Source organism: Sinocyclocheilus rhinocerous, unplaced genomic scaffold (genome assembly GCF_001515625.1).
Source record: "Sinocyclocheilus rhinocerous isolate Xijiao unplaced genomic scaffold, SAMN03320098_v1.1 scaffold3032, whole genome shotgun sequence".
In the NCBI taxonomy this organism is placed as follows: domain Eukaryota; kingdom Metazoa; phylum Chordata; class Actinopteri; order Cypriniformes; family Cyprinidae; genus Sinocyclocheilus; species Sinocyclocheilus rhinocerous.
The window spans coordinates 87578-93737 of record NW_015643562.1 but is presented as its reverse complement, the minus strand read 5'-3'; positions in this window follow the sequence as shown (position 1 = coordinate 93737).

Below are 6160 nucleotides of genomic sequence, written 5' to 3'. Positions count from 1 at the left end.
GTGTGTGTGTGTGTGTGTGTGTGTGTGTGTGTGTGTGTGTGAGTGTGTGTGTGTGTATGTGTGTGTGTGTGTGTCTATAAATGGATTAATACAGCAGTCAGCAAGCGTGTTTCTGCATGCTTTTGTTTGCTGCGGTGGACTTTCACTGTGTTCGAAAGGAAGAGGCCTGACAATGCCATGCAGACTCCGTCAGGCCTGCCGAGGCACGATCACTCCTCCTCCATCTCCTGTCACAGCATTTAGAGCTTCACACAGAGGAGACGGGTGGAGAATGAGAGAGGAGGAGCGAGGAGACGCAGCGAAACGGAAGGAGCAAAGCTTTCCAGAGGAGTGCAGGAGGATCAAGGCAATCACTCTCACACAGCTTTCTGAGACACTGTGTGCTGTTCACTGAACCCTCGCAGTGTTGGGGAAAGTTACTTTTAAAAGTTATGCATTACAATATTGTGTTAAAAAGTAACTAATTACGTTACTTAGTTACTTTTTATGGAAAGCAATGCGTTACATTACTTTTGTGCTACTTTTGAAATCTGGACAGGGCTTGCTTGTTTGTTTTTAATATTTGTGTATTTAAATACATATAAGGGTCAATTTTTTTGAAATTGATATTTATACATCATCTGAAAGCTGAATAAATAAGCTTTCTATTGATGTATGCAATACATCATATTTGGCCGAGATACAACTATTTGAAAATCTGGAATCTGAGGGTGCAAAAAAATCTAAATATTGAGAAAATCATCTTTAAAGTTGTTCAAATGAAGTTCTTAGCAATGCATATTATTAATCAAAAATTTGGTTTTAATATATATATATATATATATATGGTAGGAAATTTACCAAATATGCTCATGGAACATGATCTTTACTTAATATCCTAATGATTTTTGGCATAAAAGAAAAATGTATAATTTTGACCCATACAATGTATTGTTGGCTATTGCTACAAATATTCCGCAGCGACTTAACACTGCTTTTGTGCTGCAGGGACACATAAAAAGTTCTATTTTTGGCAGATGTCAAAGCCCTTTCACAGCAAAAGTGAAATGAATACGCCTCGGGCTGAAAGGAATGTAAATTCATGTCTGTACAGTTGAACGCAGGAGAAGAAAAAGTCCAACACTCTTCAGCAATAACAAAAATGAAACCCAAATGTTATGTTTATCTAAAGTCATTTTTGCTCATTAGTACGGTTGAATTGGATCATTGAAGGTCAGCAGCGAAGACACTGCTTAATAAAATCGGATTAAATACATAAAGTATATTTAACATTATTAAATTATTGCAGGTTTGCATTGCACTTTTTTTATTGATTGTGAGGAACACTGAATGTGTTTGTGTGCAGTGAGATGAGTAAACACATGTTGATATTTAGTCTAGACCTACAGTAAGATCGTGTTCACACACAACACTCTGCACTTACTCCTGATTTCTGTCACCATGACAACACCAGAGCTGTCACTCAATACATGGAAACAAAGTAACTATGTTACTGATTCAGAAAAGTAACTCATATATTTCCTTGTAAATTAAAAAGTAATGCGTTACTTTACTAGTTACTTCACTTCTAATACTAATTTGGTTTCAGTTTTTCTTCTGCTTTCTGAAGACTTGCTGAAAATTATGATAATAATCATGATTATTTTACTGTATTGACAGGCCTGGTTTATATCAATATGAAATGGAAATTTCATATACACATTTTTTCATCTTTTCTTAATCTAATGGTGGGAAGACAAAAACACAAAACTTAATACAAAGTAAATAAATGTTTTCCTAATAATAATAATTGAATAATTTATTTTTGGCTTCAGTCCATTTACAATTTGCAAGTTATTTAATTGTTCAAACAAATTATGTTTTACAATCTGACACTGTGTAAATGGGTCTTTATACATGGACAGTGTTGGGAAGGTTACTTTGGAAATGTAATCGGTTACAGATTACAAGTTATATTTCCAGAAGGGGGTCCCCATGTAAAGGGACCATCATGTGGTTTATGGTTTTAAAGGGATATTTCACTCAAAATTGAAGATTCTAAAGATACTTTGAAGAATGTTGGTAACCAAACAGTGGATGGTAGCCATTGACTTCCATAGTATGAAAAAACTTCTAGTTAAAGGTAGTGTAGGCAATTTCGGAGAGGCTAGCAATAGCAAACTAGCTTTGAAAGCGTAAGATCCCGCCCTCTCTGCAAATCACTCTCCAAAGCCACGCCTCCTCCAAACACACACAAAACAATGACAGAATTTTCATTCTTGAGTGAACTGTCCCTTTAATAGTATGCTTTTTATGCTGTTTTACGTCCAATCAACCCTGATTTCCAACATCTTGTGCATTTAGCAGGCGCTTTTAACCAAAGTGACTTACAATTCATTAATGCATTCAAGATTCAGTAAATTCAATATCTTCTCTTATTAGCATTGTGCTGCTGCTTGCAGCCACAGACTGAATGCTGACAATGAGTATGATAAAGTATTGAAAATAATAGGGTCAATTACCATTCAGAGAAGAAAACTGAAAAACGCAATCTTGTCCTGAAAGCATTTCTCAGACACATTACCCTGTTATCCAGTCATCAGCTATATTAGAAGACAAATTCTCATCTATCAGTCAGTCTGACCTTTTCTAATCCTATTTCTACAGCAATTCTCTAGATCAATAGTAGGCTATATGCATTGAGCTGCACAAAGCAAGATGACTATTTAGATTATTTAGAACTCACTGTCCTGTTAGAACTGATGATTCGTCAGCTCAGGCCTCACAGAACAAAAAAAGGGAAAATGAAACACTTTGGAGAGGTGTGATTATAAACTCAGTGTAGCTGAGGAGGTTCTCTGCGTTCACACAGTGTTTGGAATTGATAAACATATTAAATAACAGGTCTGAAACCTGTTCACACTACAGCTTATAGGCAAAAACATATAGGCTAGGCTAAGTATTGAAGTCGCTTTGAACGAGTCATTTCTCTTTCTGTTTTCGCGATAGCCTTGAACATATCCTGTAACCACAGTGATAGGGACGAATGTGAATATAAAAGATGGCTAAGTCTATTTCCCTGGAAACACTGATCACGGTTTATCCGTCAAATCGCATTTGAATCGAGTGGAAAGCGCTCGCAGACCACAGAACTGACGGAGAAAGACGGTGACTGGATCTAAAACCTTCCGATGACAAACACCGCTCATGTCTGCGTCTGTAAGTCACTGAAAACACACAAGAACACCCGCATCATGTTCGTTCATTCACACAGCAGAGAAAGCGAGTCGTGATTATCACTCATAAATATAATGTGTGAACGCAGGACCGTTTCTGACCATAACTGTGGGCCGTTTTCCAAACTTTCCAAAAAGTGCTTCTTCTTCTTCTTCTTGTTAGTTTTATGGCGTATTGCAACCATGACTTATCAGGTGCATACCGCCATCTACTGTATCGGAGTATGCAGCATGGATTATATCTCAATGAATGCACTTTACATTATCAAAAATATATATATAATAATAATAATAATAATAAAATAATAATAATAATAAAAAATAATAAATAAATATATTTAATATATAATAAATAAAAGTGCTTCGTGTAGCTTCGAATCTTTAGCGAATCATTTGTTTCGAACAGTGATTCGGAGCACGTATCAAAATGCCAAAGTCACGTGATTTCAGTAAACGAGGCTTCGAAACGCTAAAAAATTTCAATGGTTCGCCGCTAGAGGGCGATGATCTTCGTGAACTCATGAACCAGCCTACCTAATCTCGGATAAATGTTGTAAATTTGTAGACGTTTAAGTGACACATTTGTATGGAAGCCCGTTTCTGCCACTGAATAAAAAAAATAAAAATGAAAAAAGGTAATTGCGACTTTTTATGTTTCTCAATTGTGAGAAATGAAGTCAGAATTCCGAGATATATAAACTGGCAATTCTGACTTTTTTCTTCTTCTCAGAATTGCATGATATAGACTTCCAGTTGCGAGTTGCGAGTCATAATTGTGAGATAAAGAGTTGCAATTACATTTTTTATTTTTTATTTAGTGGCGGAAACGGGCTTCCATACATTTGTATAATAAAAAGAAAGATTATCCAAGCCCTCCATTAAATAAATAAAACAAGCCCTGTAAATTAATAACACGCATTATACAGACACTTCATATTTAATGGCATTTAATGATGATTTGTTGATTGGATGATTGTTTGCATAAGTAGAGATTTCATTGCATTTACACCATTTGTACCAGCAGGCGTCATCATTTTGGGCATTTCGAAAAATTAATTTTGAATAAAATAACAAAAAATCATTTGAATCATTTTTTCAAAGCAATTGGTTTTCTTGATTCAAAGATTTGAAAAGCGTTGTTTCTGCCATCACTAACTGTGGTGCTCTATCCACTGCATGTTTAACCCAAGAGAGGCCTGTAACTTAAATGTGTGTCACTTTAAGGTATTTTACTTGTTCAAAACAATCCATTATGCTGCTTAATGTAGCACAGTTATTTCTTATCATTTTAATGTATTGTTGTAATTATAAACACACTGGTTTGTAGCGCAATTTGATTTAATGTTTAATGCACTTAAAGTTATTTAGCTACATATAGTGTGAATTGTCACATTCACAGAAAATAGCTTACTGTGTTGCAAAATGAGGCACAATCGCCAGCTGTGTTTAACTGGACTGTGAACGTGGAGGCTGTATCAGAAAATGATCATTATAAGAGCATCTTCGCAGGTTCGAACACCTCCAGTTCTGTCTCCACTTTTCAAACCCTAACATTTATTTCTGAATTCATCTAAAACTGCTTCAAATTCTCAAGTCGTTTTCAGTAGCGACAACCTTACATCTCAGTGAATGTCAATCTAGTCCTTTTTCTTTTCTTTCTGAACATTTTCTTGGCAGAAAATGATGATAGATGTCTTTGCTTGTTAAATGAAGGGACTGTATTTGCCATCGAGCCAGCATGTGTAGTATTATATTGAACTGGTCTTCTAAAGGGAAGCATCATGAGTTTGGCAAGAAGATCTTCATTTCGATCATTTCTTACAGGACAACAGTATTTTCCAACAACCTCAGGCTAAAGATAAAAGCTTTGGCTGTCATTAATGAGCTGGCATACTTTTACCTATAAAATGCTTTACTGTATTCAGTGGTGTATAAAGTACCTGAAAGCCATACTCAAGTAAAAGTACAGATATCTTACCAGAAAATGACTTTGGTAGAAGTTGAAGTCACTGTTTAGAATATTACTTTAGTAAAAGTCTTAAAGTATGTGATATTTATTGTAAGTACGAAAAAAAAGTATTTTTTTAATCTTAAACGTACTTAAGTATTGAAAGTAAAAGTACAAGTAAATGGAAAATGGAAAAGAAGCAAATAAATATATACAAAAAATTTTCATACACGGCTTGAGTAGCAAGATTGTGTTCAGAATGAGTGAATCACTGAATCATTTATTCAACCGATTCGTTCAAAAAGCTGATTCATTCAATAAGAAAACACGCAAAACAGTGCTGTGATCTTTGGAACTATTTTTGTTATATAAAACAAGCAATATTATGTCTAAAATGTAAGTCACTTATTTCTTTACTGAACTTGTATAAAATGATTATTAAATGTGTTCATGCTGATATCTGCAGAAAAACGGTAGGCGCAACTCCTTCGAGTGATATTAAGTTAACTATATTCAATTATATAAACATAAAAAAGCATACAGAAGCATTTTTGCCGTCAACAATTTAGAATGCCTTGAATTTTGAGTTTTAATAGACTAATAAATCACGTGCGTGCACTCTCTGTGATATATACTTGATAATGTCCGATCACATATGATTACAACAACACTTACCATATTATCGCAGACGATGCTGTATCGCATGCCCCAGACTCGACTTGAGTGGAAAATGAATCATCCGCGGTTGTGCGCGCACTTGTTCGCTGGTGAGCAAAGTGTCACGGTGCAGGGTGCCTTCTCGGCTTCCCCTGCGGTCTGTGTTGTCCTGTCATGTTCGGTAGCTCGTGGTCTGGGCAATCAGCGCTGATCTCGCAGCGGGGGTTCGCGGATCACGAGCTGACTCTCCCCACCTGTCGCTCATTCCCCCACTCCCTTATATGTCTCTGCCTGTCTGTCGTTCGTCGTGAGTAGATTGTTTTGTCCTTGCTCGTGTTTT